This window comes from Dreissena polymorpha, chromosome 6 (genome assembly GCF_020536995.1).
Source record: "Dreissena polymorpha isolate Duluth1 chromosome 6, UMN_Dpol_1.0, whole genome shotgun sequence".
NCBI lineage: Eukaryota > Metazoa > Mollusca > Bivalvia > Myida > Dreissenidae > Dreissena > Dreissena polymorpha.
In genome coordinates, this window is record NC_068360.1 from 329601 (window position 1) to 356820 (window position 27220).

A 27220-nucleotide genomic window follows, 5' to 3' on the forward strand; every position below is an offset into this window, starting at 1 on the left:
TTGATACTTTCTGAGAAAAGTGGACCTAAACGCAAAACTTAACCAAAATTTTCAATTTTTTAAGTATAAAAAGGGCACATAATTCTGTCAAAATGCACGCCAGAGTTATCTAACTTTGCCTGCCCAGTCCCCTTATGATAGTTAGTAAATGTACCAAGTTTGAATGCAATAGCATTGATACTTTCTGAGAAAAGTGGACCTAAACGCAAAACTTAACCGGGCGCCGACGCCAACGCAGACCCCAAGGTGATGACAATAGCTCATAATTTTTTTTCCAAAAATAGATGAGCTAAAAAAACGAGTTATATTGCTAAATGCGTTCGACGACATGAACGCTAAACCGTAGGTCAATTTTTTGAACGTCCGAATACCCATATGCGGAAGCGCGCACCTTGTTTGTAGACTGGTATACTTATAGTACAGATACCCGGATGGTATTGATACAAAGAACATGAAACAGTCGACTATTCACACTCAAGTTAAATCCGGTTTTGACACAAAGGGGTGTACATTATACAGTGTACTGACAACTGACATTTCCTGTAAAACGCGATTGCAATAAGGCTGTTTCGAATGCGTTGACTTTGTTTAGGTATAATAGTGTTGATTAGCACTAATTGTTAACAACTTTATTACCCATTGTGTGTATTGTGTTTTTCAGGGGTGTTGCAGATTATACAGCCAACAGGCGGCGAAACCGGATTAAAAACAATACTATTAAACGCAATTTAAACAAGGGCTGTTTGTAAAACATGCATACCCCCCATATGGGCTCTCCGTTGTAGTGACAGCCATTGTGTGAATATGTTTTTTGTCACTGTGACCTTGAAATAAAATCCAATAAGTATCATGGAATCATTTACTTATTAATACTAAGATGACATTCTCTATACATTCTGTCTACAATTTATGTCACTTATGTCAATGACCTGTGAAATGTATCCAATTAATAGTGCAAAAACCAATCAGGACCTATACTAATCAATTATATCCATTATATGATTGAGTCTTTGATTTTTTGGATTCCTTTCACACATTTTGGTGGTGGTGGTGGTGGTGGTGGTGGTGGTGGTGGTGGTGGTGGTGGTGGTGGAGGAGGAGGTGGTGGAGGTGGTGGTGGTGGAGGAGGAGGAGGAGGAGGAGAAGAAGGAGGAGGTGGTGGTGGTGGTGGTGGTAGTAGTAGTAGAAGTAGTAGTAGTAGAAGTAGTAGTAGTAGTAGTAGTAGTAGTAGTAGTAGTAGTAGTAGTAGTAGTAGTAGTAGTAGCAGCAGCAGCAGCAGTAGTAGTAGTAGTATGCATTACAAAAATGCAGTAAGCCTTACATTTGGTAAAATTTAAATATATTACAAGGGAGGCAAATGCTGTAACAAAAAGAACATGCATAAACGGTAGTTGTTTCCCTTGTTTGAACCAAGCTAAATCATTAAAATGCCTATTTCCAGTAACTGTGACCTTCACCTGTGACCTTGATCTTTGACCTAGTGACCTCAAAATCAATAGGGGTCATCTGCGAGTCATGATCAATGTACCTATGAAGTTTCATGATCCTAGGCCCAAGCGTTCTTGAGTTATCATCTGACAACCACCTGGTGGACGGACCGACAGACCGACCGACATGAGCAAAGCAATATACCCCCTCTTCTTCCAAGGGGAGCATAAAAATAGAGGGAAAGTGTCACTTGAATAAACTGGTTTAAACTCAGTCAAGTGTAACAACTGGTCAGTGTGTGTCATATGATGACATCTGTCTCGGTGTGTTAAAGTTCTGAAAGAAGTAAACCAAGGATATGTTAATTTTGCCGTCTGTAGGTATCGGTTTCCATGTTTATTCTGGCACAGCTTCTGAAATTCGCAAAGTATATTAGTACCGATGATAATTGGTGTTGTTTCTGAAAATGTTGTATCAGGTGAAATAAGAAATAAAGCTGGTTGCTGTCCAGTATCTGGGACACCATCTGTTGTATCTAGTTCAACTTCAATGTAACCAGTGTATGGCAATCTAGAACCACTGGCACATTCAATGTTCATAATGTCCGAAACAGTTAAAAGATTAATGTTGATCATAAATTCATAAATTCTACTTGCAAACAGCTTAAATACACATAAACACTTCTATCTAATCAATCTAACTCACTTAAAACTATCAGCGCATTCACTGAAATAATTAAAACATTTAACCTTTGAGATTAATTAAAATAAAATTTAAATGAGAATTCAAACATAAATCTGAAAAAAAAAATCATTAGTTCATCATCTATTTCAATACACAATGTACTCAGGATATGCAAAGAGTTTTACTTAATTAATGCACTTAAGTTCTTTTAAATAATGCACTGAGTTTTATTGTATTAATGCACTAATTTCAATTAATTAATGCACTATGTTTTATTTAACTAATGCACTAAGTTCAATTTAATAATAAGTTTCACTTAATTAATACACTTTGTTTCACTTAACTAATGCACTAAGTTCACTTAAATTATGTACCAAGTTCACTTAAATAATGTACTAAGTTCACTTAAATAAATCACTTAGTTCACTTAAATAATGCACTAAGTTCACTTAAAAAATGCACTAAGTTCACTTAAATAATGTACTAAGCTTCACTAAATTTTAACTTTACTGAAGTTAACAAGTATCTACTACAATGTATGCAAATGTAGAAATCAATACACACAAAAAACACAATTGTTAACCAAAGGTATTAACTGCTACCAAATTGTTCAAATTAAACAACAAGTCAAAATAAGTGACACTGCTTTCAAATTAATTGATATCAACTAAATCAATTTGAAATTATCAATTAAAGAGTAACTAAAATAAAATGAATATTTAATTCAGAAAACAATTCAAATGCAAAAGTTCAGATATGTGAACTTGACTGCACACAACTACAATAAGTATTTTTAACAACTATCATGTAACACAAAGTCTTAATACTAATTGTTCTAATTAATTCTATTTACTAACATTAAAATACTGATTTAACTATTATTAATTTCTACTTGCTTTCAATATCAATGCAATCTGAATGAAAATTGTTTAATTAAATTATTTAATTAGTTTTATTTAAATTAACCTTAATTACTACAAGTCAATGTCAAGATAAATCAGTTAAATATCATTTCCATCTTAAGACACATCTTATAGTAATTAAATTATTTATAATATTTTTGTTTTTGTTTGTACTGTCTAACTCATAAAGTATCAAACTTCCACTAAATAGCATTATCATATGCAATAATTGTTCAAGTATTCCTGTTTAAAGAAGAACTAAAGATTTAATTTCAATGCAAACTAACTTCTCTTATCCAATTTCTTCTTTATTATGTCCTGTCAGAACATGTGCTTTGAAGCTTAATTCTCCCAACTTAAGAAATAGGTCAATGGTCAGTTGATTTTGTCAACCAATGATACAAGACACTCCAGACCAGTGTCAAATGATGTCACTATGGGGAATACCTCTATACCCAATCAAATGAGAGTTCAAAATAAAGAACAATCTGTGTCAGGTAATGATCAATGATGCATGAGCTTGTCAAAATATTTACATGAAAATGTGTAGCGAAGTGCATTCATACATGTATTTACATTATACTGGTACTTCAGACTTCAGTGATTACTGTTTGAGTTATGCTCTGTACACTAATAGTACGAACTGGTTTAATTACAGTATTAAAGATACCAAAGACCTGTATTCAAGGTTGCAATGTACTAAACAAGCTAAAAGAATGAAAATAAATGCATATTTAGTAGTTCAAGACATTTAGTGTAAGAAACATCACCAGGGATTGCAAAAAATGGGGTTATAATTAGATTTCAGTGAAATCACTCTGTCTACAATATCACTTCCAGCAAATATCAAATATTCGGATCTGCAGTTATTTGAACAGAAATTTTACAAATTACACAAATATAAGCACTAAACTAGAAATGGCGCGGCAGAGGCCGACGCGTATATCCCCACGCCGAATGTTTGACCTAGGTGTGCCCCAGGGTTGGTAATGGGGCCATGCATAGTTGAGATTGACCGTATTGTCATAAGAGAGGTTCAGTATCAATTTGAAGTGAATCGGTGTAGAAATGAAGAAATTATAGTAAAAGGCAATTTTGGGTGGGTGTGGTCTATGTTGGCGGGGCGCCCCAGGGTTGGTAATGGGGCCATGCATAGTTGAGATTGACTGTATTGTCATAAGAGAAGTTCAATATCAATATGAAGTGAATCGGTGTAGAAATGAAGAAATTATAGTAAAGGCAATTTTGGGTGGGTGTGGTCTATGTGGGCGGGGCCCCAGGGTTGGTTATGGGGCCATGCATAGTTGAGATTGACCCTAATGTCATAAGAGAAGTTCAGTATCAATTTGAAGTGAATCCGTGTAGAAATGAAAAAATTATAGTAAATGGAATTTTTTGGTGGGTGTGGCCTATGTGGGCGGGCGCCCCAGGGTTGGGATTGGGGCCATGCATAGTTGAGATTGACCCCAATGTCATAACAAAAGTTCAGTATCAATTTGAAGTGAATCCGTGTAGAAATGAAAAAATTATAGTAAATGGAAATTTTTGGTGGGTGTGGCCTATGTGGGCGGGGCGCCCCAGGGTTGGGAATGGGGCCATGCATGGTTGAGATTGACCGTATTGTCATAAGAGAGGTCCAGTATCAATTTGAAGTGAATCGGTGTAGAAATAAAGAAGTAAATGTAAAATAACCTAAAAAAATGAGTGATAATTTCTGACGCGGCCCCACCCCAACCGCTATAACTTTTGACCCAGGGGTCAGATCAAAATTCCAAATAGTGCAGGGTCGCACATATGCTCATAGCTACCATGTGTGTAAGTTTCAAGGTTCTAGTGCTTTTAGTGTAGGAGATAGTGGCCAGGACGGACGGACAGACAGACAGACAGACAGACGGACGGACGGACGGACGGCGGAGATAACCACAATATCCCCACCTTTTTTTCAAAAAGCGTGGGGATAATAATAAAATAACCAGTTTGGACTCGGAAACTATAACTGCAGTTTCTGAATATTTTGAAAACAATGTTTACTATATTTTCCACTAATTTCTGAATATTTTGAAAACAATGTTTACTATATTTTGAAAACAACGTGTACTCACGATACTGTTACAGGTTACATCTGCGAAATTGGCCACTAGATCACAATGTCACTATCCAGTCCTTTAATTTGCAGCGGCACTGGTTAAAGTCACACACTTCACATAACACACAAAATCCAGTGTCACTGATAAAACACAATAAAAACTGATAAAGTTCTAGTTCGTAGATCCTCCAAACTTGAACGTGAAGCATGCAATGGTCTTGTCCCCTGTTGGCGCCATTTGAAATATATTGTCTTTCTGGTTGGGTTCAATGTTGAATTTCATTATGGTCGGTATATAAAACTTAAAACAGTACCTTTCAATAATATTGTATTCAATTTAATAATGGTGTTCATAAGAAAATGTTTATCACGAAACACTGTACAGTAGGGTTACACAATTTCCTGTAGATTGGATCAAGACTTTTAAAGCCCTGCAATTACACAATAACATACACATAAATATCATATAGGAAACGTAGAATAACCTGCAAGTAAATCATGTTCACACATAAACTTATTAACAGGATGTGTTCTAGTGTCACAATTAAAATAATCCTTTACACATGTATAAATATTCTTAAGGCAATACATATGATAAAACAATGCATAGACAAGGGACAAAATTGTCACAAAACCAGGTTTTCATTGTGAAAAAAATCTGATAAAGGGAGACAACTCAAACTGAACTTTTGAAATAAACAAACAAAATTAACCCCCTTTGTAAGTTTGTTTTAAAATAAATCTATTTTTAGTCGTGGCGACCTTGACATTGGAGATATTGACGTGATTCTTTGGTGCGACACACCGTCCCATGATGGTGAACAAATGTGCCAAATGATTTTAAAATCTCATAATGAATGACATAGTTATAGCCCAGACAAGCTCATTTATGGCTATTTTTTACCTTTGAACTCAAAGTGTGACCTTGACCTTGGAGATATTGACGTAATTTTTTCGCGCGACACACCGTCTAATGATGGTTAACAAATGTGCCAAATGATTTTAAAATCTCACAATGAACGACAAAGTTATGGTCCGGACAAGCTTGTTCCGCCCGCCCGCCAGCCCGCCCGCATTCGCCAATCTAATAACCAGTTTTTTCCTTCGGAAAACCTGGTTAAAAACAGTTAACATCACAGAAATAAATTACAAACAAAAGTTTTGTTTTCTTCTCTTTCACACATACACACAGAATACATATCAACATACCAAATGTGGTTTGGGCTTTTACATCAGTCTGTCTGCCTCTCTTGTCTCACTGACTCGTGATGGTTAAAACTGCAACATAAGATTTATGGTGCACAATAGAAAGAGCGTGATTACTGCATATAGGACTTGCAAAATGGAAAAGCACAGTACTCTCCCAAATACAGGTTTATACACAAAACCTCCAAACAAAGTATTTACAAACAGAGCAATACCCATTTGCAATCAATTCAAAAGTACATAATAACTACAAAAAATGTACAAAAATGTATTTCATGTTTAATACAACTTAGTTCTAACCTGGTAAGAAGAAATACAAATGAAGATATAAAAATCTGCAGCTCAAGCAAAAACTGACCGCTGACACTTTGACTGCCCATAACACAATGCAAAAAAGAGAGGGAAAAATAATCTGGCTGAACAGGTTTTAAAATCAATCAACTGTTGTAATTGGTCACAGTGGTCACCTGACTGAGTTGATTTAAAGTCAGTCAACTATGACATTTGGTCACAGTGGTCAAAGATAGATAATTGACTGATAGAATTATTGGAAATTCTACCTGGTTACACAGTTACAGTGTTTTTATAGTCATTCAAAGCTTTCAATTAATCTTCACCAATCATCATTCCCCAGTACTAATCCTGTTTTAATCAACCTGTAATAGATGAGTTGGCATATGATGACCACAAATCTTCAAAACACTTGTTGTAGCACATGTAGTGTTAGGTAGGAAAATAAATTGTACTTAATATGTCAGAGGCGTATCCAGAATTTTTTCAGAGGGGGGCCTCAACAGGGGAGGGTGCGGGAGGGGTGTTGATTTTTTTTTAAACGGCACCTTGAAATGATGCGATTTCCTGCTATATAATCAGCATTTTGCATGATAAAAGTGCATGTAAAACAAATAAGAACTTGAGTTCACACATCAAGTGTGACAGACACACGGACAGACAGACACACAGGGGTAAATCAAATGTCTCTCAAACCACTAAAGTGGTGGGAGACATTATCTTTATCCATAACTGTTTTAACGGAGTTAGATGGGTGGACCTCCTATTGAACCTTGTTGGATATCCTACTAGGTCAACTTGGGTACAACATTAAAATGTTTATGTCCATGTCCCTATGAATGGAAAGCAGGCACACAGCGGACAACCTGTCCTGACCCATTGATGATCTGAGTGTTGTCTAAACAAGTCCTTGGGCACTGATACTCCTTTCACACTCGCATGATGTGACAGGGAACACACATGATATGGACAAAACAGTGTAAATGATGGGGTACAGCTGGGAATCACAATGCGCAACAGAGCTCTGAAGGGAAGTAGGTGGATTGGTTACACCTTTCCACCTAGCCTGCCATATAAAGTGCAACTCGGCAGGGAGGGACTGAGGGGAAGGGAGATCATCATTGAACCATTCAAGGTCACTAGCACTGACAGGAGAGGATCACATTTGTTCAGGTATAAACTTCAATCCCATGGCTGCCTTAGTCTGCAAATCACTGAATCGGGTGTCCATTTCGTTCACAAAAGTGTCAACAAAGGAAGTCGTTAGGTTGCTTGTGTAGTTTAATTCGGGTGTTGCTGCCTCGATATTGTCACGCTTTAAGAAAATGATTAAGTTTCATATAGCATGATATGATATTCCATCGTTCACAATATTCGTATAGATTATCTAAAGATTTTTGCAATCCTTTTGGTGTTTCTGAAAAAATTACAGCATCATCCGCAAACAATAACAAATAAATAGATAGCTGGTCCAACGTGCTCATGTTTTCATTGTTATTACTCAAAAAGAGTTTGATGTATGATAGGAATTACACAAGTGGATTGAAACTGTAAGGGGCTCATTTTTATTAAAAATCGTGTCTAGCCAGCCAGCTGGGGGGGGGAGGGCTTTAGCCCCCTAGCCCTCCACCTAAATACGCCTCTGATATGTTACAGTGCTCTGTTGGTCCTCTGACAGAATAGAAGCCCACTCATGTCATCAACTAACAAGAGCTGTCAGAAGACAGCGCGCGCAACTATTTCAGTGCTTGACAGTATAAACTAAGCCATCATGGGGAAATTGTTCATATTCAATAAGGTCAAGGTAATATAGTCATATTCTAAGTGGAAGAGGACCATAATTGAAACAAATTGATCGCTTATGTTTTAAAGAAGTTGTACTTTATAGATGATTCTGAGTTCAGGTATATTTCCACAATCTATTGAACATTTGTAAAGAAATAAAACAAACTAATAAGATTTTATTTCAAGTTTGATAGCAATAGCTTGGGTAGCATGGTTGGACGGTCCTTAAAAAATAAAATAAATATTTGTTGTTCTTTTTTTACCATGTTGGGGGGAGGGGGGGCGGAGGGGTAGGGGGGGTGAAGAGGGGTGTATAATGTGGGAGTGTGGTCATTTGTTAAATGATCTTATTAAAACAAGAGCTTATCACAGTAGTGCCAAATCCCCGCCGACATGTGTTTGCTTGTATGATAACATTTGTTTTAGAGAGTAGAATAATATTTTTAAAACAAATAAAAAGAGATAATTCAAAAACTATGGCTGAAAGAGTTATGGTTCATGTTCACTGCACTTCTCCTAGTTGCCATCTGTTTATATTTCAAGATTCAAGTAAATCCCTTCAGTAGATTTAGAGGTATGCTCTGGACAAAAATTTACTTTGAAATTCAATTAAGGGAGATATTTCAAAAACTAAGGTAGTAAGAGTTATGGTTCTAAGTCACTGCACTACTCCTACTTGCCATCTGTTCATATTTCAAGTTTCAAGTAAATCCCTTCAGTAGATTTGGAGTTATGCTCTGGAAAAAATTTCGGACGGACGGACAGATGGACGGACAGACGGGACCAATTACTATATCCCCTCCAAAAAAAATTTTGGCGGGGATAATAAGAAACAAGAGGGCCAAGATGGCCCTAGTTCGCTCACCTGAGAGGAGTCGGTTCATTCAATCTTTACCAAACATCAAACTTGACCTAGATATTGTCCAGACATTTTCACTATATACATATAGAGAAAAATGCCCCTCCCACTGGCAGCCTTTTTTTTTCACCGATCTGGACCATATTCAAACACGTCTGAGATATCAATAAAACCAATGATTTGACCAACTTTCATGATGATTGGGCAAAAATTGTGACTTCTAGAGTGTTTACAAGGTTTCTCTATAGCCAAATAAGGAAAACTCCCCCCTCCCCCGGCAGCCATGTTATTCAACTGACCGGAACCATTTTCAAACTCAACTCTCATATCAAGGAAACAAATGTTCTGACCAAATTTCATGAAAATTGGGCCAAAAATGTGACTTCTAGAGTGTTCACATGTTTTCACTATATACATATAGAGAAAAATGCCCCACCCACTGGCGGCCATGTTTTTTCACCGAACTGGACCATTTTCGAACTCGTCTGAGATATCAATAAAACCAATGTTTTGACCAACTTTCATGATGATCGGGCAAATCTTGTGACTTCTAGAGTGTTTACAAGGTTTCTCTATAGCCAAATAAAGAAAACTGCATCCCCCCTGGCAGCCATGTTATTCAACTGACCGGAACCATTTTCGAACTCAACTCTCATATCAAGGAAACAAATGTTCTGACCAAATTTCATGAAAATTGGGCCAAAAATGTGACTTCTAGAGTGTTCACATGTTTTCTCTATATACATATAGAGAAAAATGCCCCGCCCACTGGTGGCCATGTTTTTTCACCAATCTGGACCATTTTCAATCTCGTCCGAGATATCAATAAAACCAATGTTTTGACCAACTTTCATGATGATTGGGCAAAAATTGTGACTTCTAGAGTGTTTACAAGGTTTCTCTATAGCCAAATAAGGAAAACTGCCCCGCCCACTGGCGGCCATGTTTTTCAACGGACCGGAACCACTTTTAAACTCAACCAACATATCATTAAGACAAACATTTTTACAAAGTTACATGAAGATTGGGCATGAAATGTGACTTCTACAGTGTTTACAAGTTTTTTCTTTTTTTTGACCTAGTTTTCGACCCGGCATGACCAAGTTTCGAACTCGACCGAGATTTCATTGGGACAAAGCTTCTGACCAAGTTTCATGAAGATCGGACAATAAATGTGGCCTCTAGAGTGTTAACGAACAAATGTGGACGGACGGACGTACCAATGAGAGTATACTTATTCAGATTCTGACTTATGAGGTGCAATTTCGTACAGACTTGACTTCTGTGTAGCACCTTATTGTCCGGTTTTTACGAGCTCTTTATGTCCGTAATTAATGAGGTTTTACTGTCCAACTTTAATGAGCTCTTATTGTCCAATTTTATAAAGTTAACTGTCCTTATGATCCTTAACTCATTCAGCCCGGAATGTTTATAGAAAATCTTATACCTTATGAATATGTATTAGGCTTAATGTTGCAATAAAAAAGGATATTTGAAAAAAAAATGTCTTTGCACAAGGGGAAATATTTATTCTTTGGTCATGCATAAGCAAAGAGTACAGCAGCTGTTGGATCTTTTTTGTACTCATTTAAAAAAAAAAGCCAAAATGTGGCACCAGGACTGAATGTGTTAAGGGGTGCAACATGATGTAGATCAGATTCTAAAGTGTTCAATAGCAGTCTTTTTTCAGATGGTACCTGGGCATTTAAATTCAGGCTGTACTCCCATCTTTACCCCTAATATATGTTTTTGGTGCATCTGCTGGTTGTTTACCACATACAACTGGGCGTTATCATACATGCAGTTGTTATGACAATTTCTCTTCTGAGTATATTATTAAAGACTTCATCTTCAACAAACATTCAGGTATGCTGTATATACATGTATGTAACAACTTAACTTAAACTTAAAATATGTACATGTTGATGCCAAATAAAGCAAGAACTTCAGATTTATATTTGACAGATCAGTATTGAACTATTGATGCTAGATGCAAACACAATATTAATAGGGGATCCCAGAACCGAACCACTGTGATGGAACTCATTTTAAATACCAATGGACCAATAGACCCATCAACTTTTTGTCTTTTTTTTATTTTGCAACTCATAATATTTTGATGCAAAGTGCACCCCTTAAAAATTGATATACTTTTCTTTATCCAAAAGCTAATGAGGTGCACCTTAAAGTTTAAATGTACCAACGTTTTAGGTTATGTAATGCAACCCTCAGGTTCTGCACATTCCGGAGGAGGAGGGAAAACCTATCAATTGCATCATAACCAACTTTGGACTTGTAAACCAGAAGAAAAATACGTTAACTCATTATTTTATTCATAAATCTAGAACCAAAAGAAAATCTAACAAAATAATGTATAACATTACAACATTTTAAGAACACATTTTCATTGTGGCTTATTGTGAAAATATTCAGCTGTATGAGATATACATGCATCTAAATATGATGTATCTGTATCAACTGGAAAAAAAGACTTGGCATATCTAATGTGACAGGTTTTGACATTTCTATTTGACCTTTGACCTTTTAAAATGACCCTGACCTTAACATTTTACCCCTCAAAATGTGACTGTAAATTCACAACTCAATGTGCAGCTTCATGAGTTACACATACATATCAAATATCAAGTTGCTACCTGCAATAGTTCACAAGTTATGGCTAATATTAAAGTATTTGACCATTGACCTTTGTGGATGACTTTGACCTATACATTTCATGACTTAATATGTGCAGCTCAATGAGATACATATGTATGCCAAATATTAAGTTGCTATCTACAACGGCTCAAAAACACTATTCACTATTCCATATGTTCTTTATTCATCGATAACTGTAAAAACTGAAATTAACTAATACAACAAATGTATGGTTGTTAAAGAATGAAGGTTCATACTTAAGGGAAAAATATAATCTAGAAAGTTCCCAAAACGTATATATCCAATATTGTAATTTAGAATCAAACATTAATTACGTTCTTTTGATTCTAAAATTGAACAGAGGTTATGACAAAGAAATGGAAATAAATGCGTTTAGTCGTTTACAGTACAACTGACGTTAATATTTGAAGATCACAATAGTAATGTCCATTTTTCGACATAATACAACAAAACACTTAATTTTATATATTTTGCATTTCAACACAAAGAAAGACGCTATTGGCGCACATTTTACATCGCTAGAAATTTCAGTCAATACCGGTATACATTAGCAGCATATAATACAGCATTCTTTTAATACGTTATACATAATAGTTCAACATAAATACCTGTGTTTTCGAAACAAGGTCCTTAAGACGTTTAAAATTGAGTTAATTAATATCAACATTGTTACACATTTAAATGGTGTTATATAACACGTGTAATCATGATCATTAGACGAATTTTGCAAAGCTTTTCAAAGATACCGGGCTAAGGTCACATTATAATTTACAACCAGTATCAACAAAATGTTTCACAGAAGACAGTTCTCGACCTTGGGGTCAACTACAAACTTACAAATAATTAAAGTTAACAAGAGACATTTACACTCCCTCCAAATCATTTATGATTTCCAAAAATAAAAGATTAGGAAAACACACAGCCAAGTTAACATGGGCACAACTATTAATTGCCTTTAAGCAAACAATTTAAACATACATTTGTGCAAACAATGAATTCTAAATGTTAAAAGGCATTAAATACATCAGATATACAACTTGCATGAACCTTCAAGAAATCAAAACTTCTTCGCATACAGAATGATAATACCAGGTACATACAGTTGCTACTTAATAAAATCTAGAAATATTACCATATTAATGTAAGTCTCATGTAAGCACAGTTACATGTACATGTAAAAAAATACACATGTTCACATCAACAAAAAATTCAAATACAAATTTTCATCTAAATAAGGTAAGACTAAAGTTTATGATAACAAGGATCAAAATTTACATATTCAAACACATAAATTTCAGTCACAGCACATGTTTTACACTCAAAAGTATTTAGTTACTGATGCTCAATATGCAAGACTAATTTATGTACACTCTGTTCGAGAATTGTCACTGGAGCTGTTCCTCGAATTCTGACCTTCACCCTAATCCTACCTACGAGACCATCCTTATCGGGTGTGACTATAACAACGACAGCAAGAGGCCACTGGTTCCTTGGTAACCCTTTGTACTTGATCAACACTATATCGTTCACACCAATATTATGGCAAGCCGAATGCCATTTTTGTCTTAATGAAATGGCAGCAATGTACTCTTGTACATCCCAACCGAAACTGTTCAATGAGATACTGTACACGTCTCCATCGTTACTTCAGGAAGAGATCCTCGCGTATGAAGTCTCCGGGTGGTGGTGCAGGAACATCTGATTTTCCGGTAAGTATGTGGTTTGGTGTAAGTGGTTCTAGTGCACTTGGATCATTTATGTCACATACAGTCAACAGACGACTGTTGATGATAGCCATCACTTCGTAAAAACAATGTTCGCAATGAAGAGTCATCTAAACGTTCTGGACACAGCAGCAATACAGAGTTCATTACATTTCTAATGGTCCTAATTGTCGCTCCCATACACCACGGTAATGGCTAGCACTTGGAGCGTTTAGGAGAAAATCAAAATGTTTTTCTGCAAGATGAGACACAACTTTAGGCACATCACATTTTGCAAAAAGTTAATTTTTAACACCTATAAAATTAGTTCCTTGGTCTGAGCAGATTTGTCTTACAGTTCCACGAATTGCCACGAAACGCCTTAAATTGTTTATGAATGCATCGGTTGACATATCATCAAGCATTTCAATGTGCACTGCACGCAAACACAGACACGTTAACAAAAGTCCATATCATTTGATTTCTGTACGACCTTGTTTCACCATAAAAGGTCCAAAACAGTCCATTCCACAATGTGTAAATGGTGGGTACTCTTCCACACGGTCACTTGGTAACTCTGCCATTTTCTGACACTCTATTGGTCTTCTGAGTTTTCTACATTCAACACAATTTCAAATATTGTTAGCTACCACTTTACTCCCACCAACAACCCAATAGCCCATGCTTTGTAGTTTATTTAGTGTGAAACCTCTGCCTTGGTATTGAATGTTCTGATGCTTTCTTGTACAAACTCTGCATCACAACGATTGAAAATCTCGTTCATAAATACCTTGTATTTCCCATGGTACTCATCATCTCTGCTGAGTTTTTGTTTACGGTGTGACAACCATATAACAGCTAGGCTTCTGTTATTTGGCAATATAAGCCTTTCCTTAAATGGAAGTGGCATCTCTTGGTGTTAATCTTCACGTTGCAGCACATTATCTTTCATTATATTCAGGCAGGTTATGTCATCTTGGGAAACCTTTAAGTCATGAGTTAAGTCATGTGCTAAGTCTGATTCTAACACCTTAATGGTATCTCATGGAGACTAAGGGGGTAGTTCCTTGATCTTTACACGATTGCATGTTGCACTATGATGGAAACTCAACTGGTGGTTACAATACCCAACAATGATCCAGCCCAACTTGGTAAGTACAGCGTAAGGTTGCGCCCCCTTTCCCTAAACTGTCTGTAGGGGTGCTAGGGCTTGTGGACAGTAATATTCTAACAATAAGCCAACATCACATGACTGTAGAGGTGCCACATGGTCCGCAATGTCTTTCAGGTGAGGCCACATTAAAGCTGTTTCACGGGTTGGAATGTGCGATCGGTCCACTGGAATGAAATCCCTAGTGTACACGTTGTTTATTTTTAATCTTTTGTTGGATCAAAACGCTCGTACCATGAGCCCTGTAACATTTTAACAATGAACAATTGTTTTCTCTGACGTCATAGTAGTTTCTGACCAGATGCTTCCTGGCAACACCCCTGGATCTTCGTGAACAATCACGTAGTCTGAAGAAGAAATGCATTTATGGGCTTTTTTGTCGTCTAAAATAGCGAGCTGCACCCCACGGTTTTTGAGGTCAAATATATCAATTCCAATTCCAATAATACTTGAATATAAATTTTTTAACTGAATCCAGTGAGGTGCAACTCACTAGTTAAGACTTTCAGATGAAATTAAAATTTGAAGATCCACAATTTATGGTCTTACTTGTCGTCTAAAATAGCGAGTTGCACCCCACGGTTTTTGGGGTCAAATATTTCAATTTCAATTCCAATAATTCATGAATATAAATATTTTAACTCAAACCAGTGAGGTGCAACTCACTAGTTTAGAATTTCAGCTGAACATAACATTTTAAGATCCAACATTTATGGGCGTATTTGTCGTCTAAAATAGTGAGCTGCACCCCACGGTTTTTGGGGTCAAATATTTCAATTCCCATTCCAATAATTATTGAATATAAATATTTTAACTCAAACCAGTGAGGTGCAACTCACTAGTTTAGAATTTAAGTTGAAAATAAATTTTTAAGATCCAAACTTTATGGGCTTATTTTTCGTGTAAAATAGCGAGCTGCACCACACAGTTTTTGGGGTTAAATATTTCAATTCCAATCATTCTTGAATATAAATATTTGTACTCAAACCAGTGAGGTGCAACTCACTAGTTTAGAATTTCAGTGAAAATAAAATGTTAAGATCCTAAATTTATGGGTTTATTTGTCGCCTAAAATAGCAAGCTGCACCCCACGTTTTTTTTTGGTGAAATATTTAAATTCCATTTCCAATATTTCTTGAATATAAATATTTTTACTCAGACCGGTGAGGTGCAACTCACTAGTTTAGAGTTTCAGTTGAAAATAAAATTTTAAGATCCAAAATTTATGGGCTTATTTGTCGTCTAAAATAGCAAGCTGCATCCCAGAGTTTTTGGGGTCAAATATTTCAATTCCAATTCCAATATTTCTTGAATATAAATATTTTAACTCAAACCAGTGAGGTGCAACTCACTAGTTTAGAATTTCAGTTGAAAATAAAATTTTAAGATCCAAAATTTTTGGGCTTATTTGTCGACTAAAATAGTGAGCTGCACCCCACGGTTTTGGGGGTCAAATATTTCAATTCCAATTCAAATAATTCTTGAATATAAATATTTGAACTCAAACCAGTGAGGTGCAACTCACTAGTTTAGAATTCCAGTTGAAAATAAAGTTTTAAGATCCAAGAGCTGCACCCCACGGTTTTTGGGGTCAAATATTTCAATTTCAATAATTCTTGAATATAAATATTTGTACTCAAACCAGTTGGGTGCAACTCACCAGTTTAGAACACAAATACTACCAATGATTTTGGGTCTTCATTTTTTATTTGCAACTGAAATTACATTGAAAGGAGTTTATTTGTAATCTTAAATCGTCAGTTGCACCACACCAATTTTCAGAAAACAGTTCTTTTTGATCCACTGAGTCACGTTACGCCAAACAAATATTGTTTACGGTCGGCCTGACTCATTTTTTAAATCATGATGTGCTGTATCTGAAACAGTATATGCTCATTCTTTTTGTCGCGACAAAACACCCAGTGTTAAATATGTGTGGGGTGGAGGGGAGAAGCTCTCAGCATTGATTTCATCTTGCATTCAACCTTACAACGGTCGTCAGATGTTTCGCGCCCAATGTTTTTCCACCCTGGATGTTTAGCCCTTCGTCGTTTCGCCCTGAACTCGAAGTGGCATTGCTTGGCATGCTTTGCCGAGAATCTTTATCTTCTATTTACAATAAGACATTGTCGATAAACATTATTGTATTTGTTTAAAAAATGTTTTATGTGTTATTTCATGCGTTCTTATAAATAAACTGTACACAATAGATGAACAACAAATAAACAATAACAAAATGTAAAAAATGTTGTTTTATTCGAAATAAACGATAGCAAAATGCAATAAATGTTGTTTAATGTGTGTGATTAAGTTAAAATGTAAGTTTCAAAATAACACAGATAATATAGATATCTATTATATGCAATGTCTGATAATGAAGTAGTAGTGCGATTTTGCTTACTTTTTTCTTTATTTGCTCTTTCTATTTAGTTGTATGTATACAGTGTATATGTACATTTCTGTATAATAATTTAAGAAAACAACCAAAATAAATTTATGGCACTGGATCTATTTTTATACTTTTAATTGAAGCTTGTTTTGTTGTAACTTAAGAATTGTCACTTAATATTTATATAATTATCCCCCGCCAGAGGCGGGCGGATATTGTTTTGGCGTTGTCCGTCCAGCTGTCAGTTCGTCCATCCGGCCGGCCGGCACTTTTGTGTCCGGAGCCATATCTTGGAAGTGCTTTGGCAGATTTCATTGAAACTTCGTATGAGTATATATATGCATAAGAGCATGATGCACGCCAAATGGCATTGTACATCATCTGTTAAAAACAAAGTTATGGCCCTTTGTATCTTGAAAAAATGCTTTTTACTATAGGCACTTTTGTGTCCGGAGCCATATCTTGGAAGTGCTTTGGCGGATTTCATTGAAACTTGGTATGAGTATATATATGCATAAGAGGATGATGCACGCCAAATGGCATTGTACATCATCTATTAAAAACAGAGTTATGGCCCTTTGTATCATGAAAAAATGCTTTTTTCTAAAGGCACTTTTGTGTCCGGAGCCATATCTTGGAAGTGCTTTGGCGGATTTCATTGAAACTTGGTATGAGTATATATATGCATAAGAGGATGATGCACGCCAAATGACATTGTATACCATCAGTTAAAAACAGAGTTATAGCCCTTTGTATCTTGAAAAAATGCTTTTAACTATAGGCACTTTTGTGTCCAGAGCAATATCTTGGAAGTGCTTTGGCGTATTTCATTGAAACTTGGTATGAGCATATGTCCCCCGCCAGAGGTAGAGGGATATTGTTTTGGCGTTGTCTGGCTGTCCGTCCAGCTGTCCGTCCGTCACTTTTGTGTCCGGAGCCATATCTTGGAAGTGCTTTGGCGTATTTCATTGAAACTTCGTATGAGTATATATATATGCATAAGAGGATGATTCACGCCAAATGGCATTGTACACCATCTGTTAAAACCAGAGTTATGGCCCTCTGTCTTAGTTTTGAGTTATTGTCCTCCGTCCGTCCACCTGTCAGTATGTTCATCCATCCGATTTGCACCCATCCTCAAACAAAGCATATGATGCGGGAGATATCAATTCTACGAATTTGCTTGTTATCTATATATCTATACTTACCTTACATTAGTTTGTAACGGTAAACACTGTTATAAATATATATACCTGTTTACAATTAGCTGTTTATTTTTAATATGCATGTCTTAAGAGTTGCTTATTCCTTTTATTGCTAAATCTAAATTTATATTGCTAAAAAATTACATTATGTATGTGCCTGTATGTCATTGACCACTGTTGACTACATTCTGTGTTATATGTATGTGTACTCATGGGCCTTAAGTCTAATGTTTTTTGAAAAAAAAACATATAATAATATATAATTATAACTTCATAAAAATTCATAATCTAGGTGACAATATCAGAAACCTTATTATTTTCCGTTCCCTCAACGTCTGTGCATGTTTTTACAGCCGGATAAGTGTCACATGATCAGGTCTACCATGAAGAAAGTGGACCGTTAAAACAAGCGATAACGGATTAAGAGCGCAAGTCTTTAACAATCGATTCCCTATGCTCTAATTGCGATAAAGCAGATGTTATGCCAATAAGTGTAATCTAACAAATAAAATGTACTGTTCACTTAACCATTTATTGACTATTGGGACGTATGCAAACACAGATTTTGTATATGTCGCTGCTCAAACCGATATGTGTAACAAACAGCTGATGATCTCTATAAAACTCTTAAAATAGTTGCTGGTTTACTTAGAATAAATCTATATCAATAAATTGCCAAGTATTTACATATAATTTTGTCAAGTATATATTCATTATTTTGTCTTTTGTTTTAAAGATCCATGTATGAGTAATAATACATTTGTAGACCACATTCGACAACAAAATAAAAGTTGACATGATTTTGATATATGAGAGTGAAAATGTAATGTAACAATGACTCGATCTTATCCAAAAAACAAACTAAAGCGCTTATGTTCGAGAAAGTTGTTAACATTGCCTGCTTAAGTTGTTTGGATGGACATCCTGAGTGCATGTGAAAAACTGTTCAGACCACCTGAGTGTACTAAAGTAACCCAGAATATTGCTTAAAATTTGTGATTTATGTTATAACATCACACTCTAAATTTCCAATAGTGTCATTGACATGGAAACTGCAAATATCAAATTTAAAGAAATGGGGGCGAAACATCTTGGGAGCGAAACGACAAGGATGCGAAAAAACTTGGTCGCGAAACATCCACATTTGTTCTTTGTCAGTAGCCTGTCAAAGGCTGCTTCCCCTCCGAAAATTCCCATTTTGGACAAAATACAGAGAAATTTCTTCCCCAACGTAAAGGCCGGGCCCTTTCCCCTCTTGGTGAAAAAAGCCCTGTTACAACCCTTGAATTTGATAAGTTTGGAAGTATTTTCATTTATGAGTGCATCGGGTCATTCCACCGGCAATTCTAGATTTAACACTGGACCTAGCTATGCTAGGTGTGATTTATTATTAATAAAACAATACATAAGATCCATGATTTGGAGGAAATCATCATCGCCCATCAATATTTCCCCACCCACTTCCACTCTTAACATCAGTGAAAGTCGATGACGATAAAACTAGAGATACATTAGCCACAAGGAAATCTTGGCAATATAATGATAACTAACACAACACCAATGCATAATGATAATAAGATTTGTTGATTTACCTTTGTAGAAATCGTTTGTAAAACCTTCTGTCCCACTTGAATCATAATTTTCCATCGATTGCTTCCATTTCCGGCCTAGAGGGAGTGATGTAACAATTCGGAATCAATCGTAACACTTCGTCCATCTTCGGAGTCTCCGTAAAGAGTGCAATAAAAAGCCGATTGGGTCCAGAGGGATACGGAATATCTCGGCTGTATTCGTTGCAACAGAAATTGTCGAGTAGTTGCGATGGAAACAGCAGATCTATGCGAGTGATCTCCCTTGGAGATTTGCTACATTTTATAATCTTGGCCAAAAATAACGGACGGACAGTTAAAGCTGAAAATTTATGGGCTACAATATTTTCACAAACCTATGAGGTGCTCTTGTCCAAATTCAACTTTTGTACGCATGGATTATGGGTTGCAACACACAAGTCGACTTTCTCCCCACAAGTTAATTCTGTACCTACCATTCAGCGCGTAAGTACTCTCTCATGAGAGCCAACGGACAGACGGACGACGGACAAAGACCGGTCACAAAAGCTCACCTGAGCAATCAGGTGAGCTAAAAAAGGTTTGTTTGTTGTTGTTTTTTTTTGGGGGGGGGGATTGGGGGGATTCTGGGGTTTGGCGTGGGGGATGGTTTGGGTGCAGTCCATTGTGGTTAGTGAGGTTAAGTGTTATTTTGTCAAAGTATGAATCAAATCTATCATAAATAAAGAAGTTATGGCAATTTAAGCAAAATTCATTAATTTGACCTTGAGAGTCAAGGTCATTCAAACATCAAAGTCAAATTCAACTTGCAAAGTACAGTACCCTCTTGATAGTAAGAAAGTATTTAAAGTTTGAAAGCAATAGCCTTGATACTTTAGAAGTAAAGTGGATCTAAACACAAAAATTAACAAAATATTGAAAGTTACTAAGACAAAAGAGGGCAATAATTCCGTTAAAATGCCAACCAGAGTTATTACGATAGTTAGAGAGTTTTCCAAGTCTGAAAGCAAAAGCTATGATACATTAGGAGTAAAATGGACCAAAACACAAAACTTAACCAATTAACCCCTTATGATAGTTAGTAAGTGTAGCAAGAATGAAAGCAATAGCTTTGATACTTTATGAATAAAGTGAACCTAAACACAAAACTTGACCAAATGTTAATTTTTTTAAGTATAAACAGGGAACATAATTCTTACAAAATGCTTGATACAGTTGTCTGCTCTTGTTTATAGATTGGGATCATGTTGGTTAAGAAGTATGCAAAATATAAAAGCAATATGACAAGGTACATAGAAAATATTTGAGGTGGTACGCAAATTTTAACATTGATTTATCAATAATATGCATAGTCTAAGTAGAAAAAGGGCCATAATTCTTACAAAATGCTTAATACAGTTGTCTGCTCTTGTTTATACATTGGGGTCATGGTGGTAAAGAAGTATGCAAAATAAAAAAGCAAAATGTCAAGGGATATAGAAAATATTTGAGGTGGTACGCAAACTTTAACATTCCAACACTCAAGCTCAAGCTGGGGTGAGTAGGATAGCTCAACTATATATATATTTCATATATAATAGTCGAGCTAAACATGGATACATTTACATGAGGTCAAACAGGAATAACCTACTATTCATAAAAAATTAAGAACAAGAAATATCTATGTTATAATAAAAATGCACACAAGCGACGTTATTTGGGTTTGAACATAAATGTAAACAAGCAAATTCATTGAATTGATATCTTCCGCCAATATGCTTCTGGACACAAAAGTTTTCTGGACGGATGGACAACGCCCTTTGACCTCAATGTGTGACCTTGACCTAAGCCCCTAGGATTATAGGTGTTGAATGTGAAGCACACCCAGATGATTGACAACAACTATGGCAAGATTAATGGCTCTGGCTCATGTGTTAAAGGAGATAAAGCTCTAAGCCTATATTAAAAAAGCATTTTTTCAAGATACAAAGGGCCATAACTCTGTTATTAAAAGATGGTGTACAATGCCATTTAGCATGCATCAGCCTCTTATCCATATATATACTCATACCAAGTTTCAATGAAATCCGCCAAAGCACTTCCAAGATAAAGTGCCGGACGGACAGATGGAAAGATAGAAGAAGAAAGACGGATGGACAACGCCAAAACAATATCCCTCCGCCTATGATTATCACAGTGAATCTCAATAGAGACCACTTCAACTGCAAATTATTTACTAGGAAGTATACGTATCCAGTGTATGTTGCGCTAAAAACCACGAACACTGTTGAAGTGCAGGAAATGCCTTAATGAGATAAAAATTACAGTGATATTCAAGCATACAAAATATGAAACACTGATAATTTTTTTATACAAAAGACTGATTTAACAAGCGATGTGTTTGTGAAACACTATGTCCCCATATATATGACCTTTGACCTTGAAGGTTGACCTTGACCTTTCACCATTCACAATATGCAGCTCCATGACATACACATGCATGCCAAATATCAAGTTGCTATTTTCAATATTGCAAGTGTACATTAAATGAGCAATTTTGACCCATATATCTGACCTTTGACCCTTAAGGATGACCTTGACTTTTCACCACTCAAAAGGTGCAGCTCCATGAGATACAGTACAGGCAACGTGTACTTTGACAAAAACGCGTGTCTGCGGTGTTCAATTTTCCCGATGGGTGACATTTTGCGGGGGGCGGACACGCTACTGACTGCGGTGTTCGGCGAACACCCAAAATCGCCGCGATTGCACGCTATCATTAACTGGAACACCCGTGATCACCGCAATGCCGCGCGGCCATTGATACATGTAATACCTGTCTGCGATGGTCATTCAAGAGTTTTAAATTTACATGTACAATGTACAAATGAACATAATAAACTACATGTATGTGCAAATGTATGCGTTCTTAAAGTGATATTATGGGCAACTAACAGTATTTGCAATATACAATGTAGGTGTGTATCGTAACCGTTGTTTGTTTTTTGTGTTTTCGCTCGATATACACTTGTATTTGTTAATGCAGCATCAACATAATTAAACAATATCCCGAAAAGAAAAATAATCCATTTGAATATCAACCGTACTTTCGGTTTGACAACTTACGACAGAAATGAATCGATGTACAATGCGAGTCTAAATGTAGTTTTCATGCAGATTTTTTCATACCACACAATGACACAATTTGGTTTTACGGATCATTTCAGGTTAGAGGGATGGGTGAGTCATGTAACATATCGAAAATAATATAAATTTTTTATAAACAACCGGTAACAAGATGAGTTGTAGATAATTTCAGATACCACATTCATTATAACTTATTGTTTTCACCCGTTTCTTTTCAGCTCAATTCAACAGTAACAAAATGCCCATCACTTTAAATTATCTACAACTCGTCTTGCTTCCAGTGGTTAATAAAAAAATATAATATTCAATATTTTTCATGACAGTTCAGTCCTCTAAGCCGAAATGATCCGTAAAACAAATTTGTGTCTTTGTGTCGTATGAATGAATCTGCACTAAAATGAAATTTAGGTTTACATCGTACCCCTAATCATAACGAAAGTACAATTGATATTCAAATGATTTTTTGATTTTTCCGGGATAACGTTTTAGAATGTTGATGATGCATTCATAGATATAAGTTTATGTAAAGTGACAACACCAAAAAATAACCGACGGTTGCGATAGACACCTATAAACATTGCATATATTGTTAGATGCGCATAATATTACGTTAAATACTTAAAATATCCTTCGACCAGCATGTACATAAAAATAGACTATATTTACTTGTATTCATTATCGCTTAAAGCGGGTATATACGATTTTTTATATGTGTTTAATTGTAATACATTGATAAAATATGTTACAATAACACAAAATAGGCAAGAAAAATTACACATTGAAGCCGAATTTCATAAAATGCAGCAAAGACAAATTAGCGCCCCGAGTCGATTGTGACGTACATATTTTCCTACAATAACCGAAGCATTCGTCTTTGCATTAGGATCGGAGTTAGTGTTCGTGTGTCGTATGAATAGATATCGTTGCAGGAATTCAAATAAACCGTTAAACTAAGTTTAGATTCACATCGTACATGTATGGTTTACATGCTAGCGAATTCGGCTGCACAGCCGTTTTAAATTTCAGAATTAAATATCTGGCTTATTTCGCATTTTTCGACACGTTCTTCTTAACTTTTATTTTAATTTATATTTAAATATATATATAATAAGTTTATTACACATTTTATATAAATTCATAAATATTTGACAACAACGTATATACCCGCTTTAAATGAAAGGGATCAATAATTTACGTTTATATTTAATTTTTTTTTTTTTGCGAACACGATGAACACCGCGGTAGATATAATGGGTCCGCGGTGATTCGCGGTGTCCACCTTATTGAAAACGGCCCCCGCAATTATTTGATCTGAACACCCATCGCGGGGGTCGTTTGGTAAGCGAACACCGTAAAATGAACACCGCGACGAGTGGCGTTTGTCAAAGTACACGTTGCCTGTACTGTACAAATGCATGCCAAATATCAAGTTGCTAGCTTCAATATTGCAAGTGTACATTAAATGAGCAATTTTGACCCATATATCTGACCTTTGACCCTGAAGGATGACCTTGACTTTTCACCACTCAAAAAGTGCAGCTCCATGAGATACAAATGCATGCCAAATATGAAGTTGCTATCTTCAATATTGCAAAAGTTATGGCAAATGTTAAAGTTGGAGCAAACAAACACACAAACCAACCAACAGACAGGGCAAAAACAATATGTCCCCCACTTAAGGTTGTGCATAATCAATCAGAAAGCAAAAACTAATTGTTTTGCACATGTAAATCTTTTGACACAAACTTGCATTCTGTATAGAAAAAGGAGGATTTATAGACAGAATTACAAGATAAGTAAACTTGACTGACAAAAAGAGTATAATATCATGCATTAGAAATACTTCGTGTTGTAAAACAAAGTGTTGTAACAAAAGTACCTACAAGCCGTCCGAATTACTGCCTGTCAGACACAATCATGTCACCATAGGTGAGGTCCTTATTTGTAAGGAAGATGTACATGTAGGTACAACATAATAAATAAATTAATCAGCCACTGAAAGCCATAACGGCCTATCGGTCGTCTGTGTACATATTCTGATAGGACATTTTGACTTTAACAGGACAAAAGTACATTGTTTGATGTCAGCTAATCCAATAATCAGACAGGTACAGCAGATGTTGTGAAATATGTTTCTGTTCCACTAAATCCAAAACATTAATCCATTTATGCCTAGCGTCTAAAAAAAAGGCATAAGCAAACAGCATAGACCCAGATGAGACGGCGTCTCATCAGGGTCTACGATGTTTGCTGAAAGGAATTTCTGTAAGAAATATTCTAAATATAGAAATAAATATACTTACGACATCCCTAATTTTGGAAATAAATTGATCCAATTTAGAATGATGGGAGAGTCCACTAAGCATAAATGGGATAAGGGTTGAGTGTGAAACTGTTGCATCTGTTTTCAATTTTAACATTAGATACAGCAGTTCAGCACTAAACAATAAATATAACATGTAAATGAACTCCATATGCTAAATGCTTATCAGTGGCAAAGCAAAATTACTTGCCAGGTAATGTACACTATTTTGTAGATTACCTGAAGATCACGAAAAATATCCCGTCATTGTCCTCATAGTGAGACTTTCATAAAATAATGTGAAGTGTTTATAAACTTTGACCACCTAAAAGCTCACATCAAACAGGGCTTAACACTAACTTTTTTTACCTACTGACCCAAAGGACCACCAGCTTTCAGAAATTATTGGTCCTCCAAGATTTCAAGTGATCCGACAATTTCTATGTCATTTTACCTAAATTTCAACTTAGTTTCCAGACTATCCACAATGTATTGTGCATTTATAAAAAGAAATCACCCCCGGAATGAAATTCTATATCACGAAAACTTGTAATCTTGAAAATACGCACATTAACTCTCCGGCAATATCAAAACATTATTCGGCGCCCTCCAGTATAAATGCGCACGGTAAACAAAGTATATTCTGATGGTACTATAATATCGATAAAATGCTGATTATTGCTGCTTTTTCAAAATAATAAATACCATTTTGTTCATTTCTCGATCCGAAAGCTTTGAATTTTATGTTAATTTAAATTGTGTATCGATCACTGCAAAGTCTGGAGACATTCGCTGAACGCAAATCAATTTTTTTATCTGACAACAGATTTTTGTCATCCAGGCATCTAGAAAAATTGGAATGTTCAATATGTTGCTATTTTTATCTTGGTCTCCAGTGGGCCCATAAAATAATGATGAAATTATCAGTTCATTATGAACATATAAAGTTGATTTATTGATAAAAACGGCTTTCCACCAGTATTTCACAATAAGCTGGCCAGGATTTTTAACTGGTCCGACGGATCAATCAAATTTATGGTTTCACTTGTCCTCCCTATTTTTTTACTGACCCCAGGTCAACGGACCACCGTTAGTGTCGCGCCCTGCATCAAATTAGTTACATCATTCTGTACTCCACTGTTTGTGCACTAAGATTGCGATTTGTGCAATTAAAATAATAACGATCTTCTTTCCTTACACTATAGGTGCAACATAATTGACAACAACAGATTTGCCAGTATTTAAAACACAGTGTTGGTGTTTAGGAAAATAAGGAATAATAGCATATTATCATCTGACATAACAGCAACCAGACAGGTGATATGGAATTTCCATGCCCTATTATTTTGAGTTTTATCAAGGTGCCCATATCTTAAGTTGATTTGCTGTGTTCTGTTTTGTAAGGAGGTACAGTACAGGCACCGTGTACTTTAACAAACGTCACTCGCCCCGGTGTTCATTTCACTGTGTTCGCTTACTAAATGAACCCCGCTATGGGTGTCCAGATCAAATGTTCGCAGGGGCCGTTTTCAATAAGGCGAACACCGCGAATTACCGCGGACGCATGATATCTGCTGCAGTGTTCATAGTGTCCGCTAAAAAAACAAGAGCACCGCCTTGCGGGTGCAGACCGCTCATCTATTTTCTTTTCAAAGGTGAAGGGACTCTCATTTTCAATCACAAAGGAGGGAGGGGTGGAGTCAAGAGGGGTGTATAGTGTGGGGTTGTGGACATTTATTACATTATCTTCCAAAAAAGCTATAAAAAAAATTAAAAAAATCGGGGGGGGGGGGGGGGGGGGTGGTGTGGGATGGGGTGGGTATTTTTTGGGTGCGATGG

General features: G+C 36.0%; 1 long non-coding RNA gene across 1 annotated transcript in view; it reads right to left on the reverse strand.

Moving 5' to 3' along the window:
- Positions 1-4979: 4979 nt before the first annotated feature.
- LOC127834558 (uncharacterized) overlaps positions 4980-27220 on the reverse strand; it is a 46081-nt gene continuing 23840 nt past the window's right edge. The window contains exons 3-4 of the long non-coding RNA XR_008027992.1: positions 6310-6378; positions 4980-5531 (exon numbers count right to left, since the gene is read on the reverse strand). This is a non-coding gene — a long non-coding RNA (uncharacterized LOC127834558). The remainder of the gene's footprint in view (positions 5532-6309; positions 6379-27220) is intronic.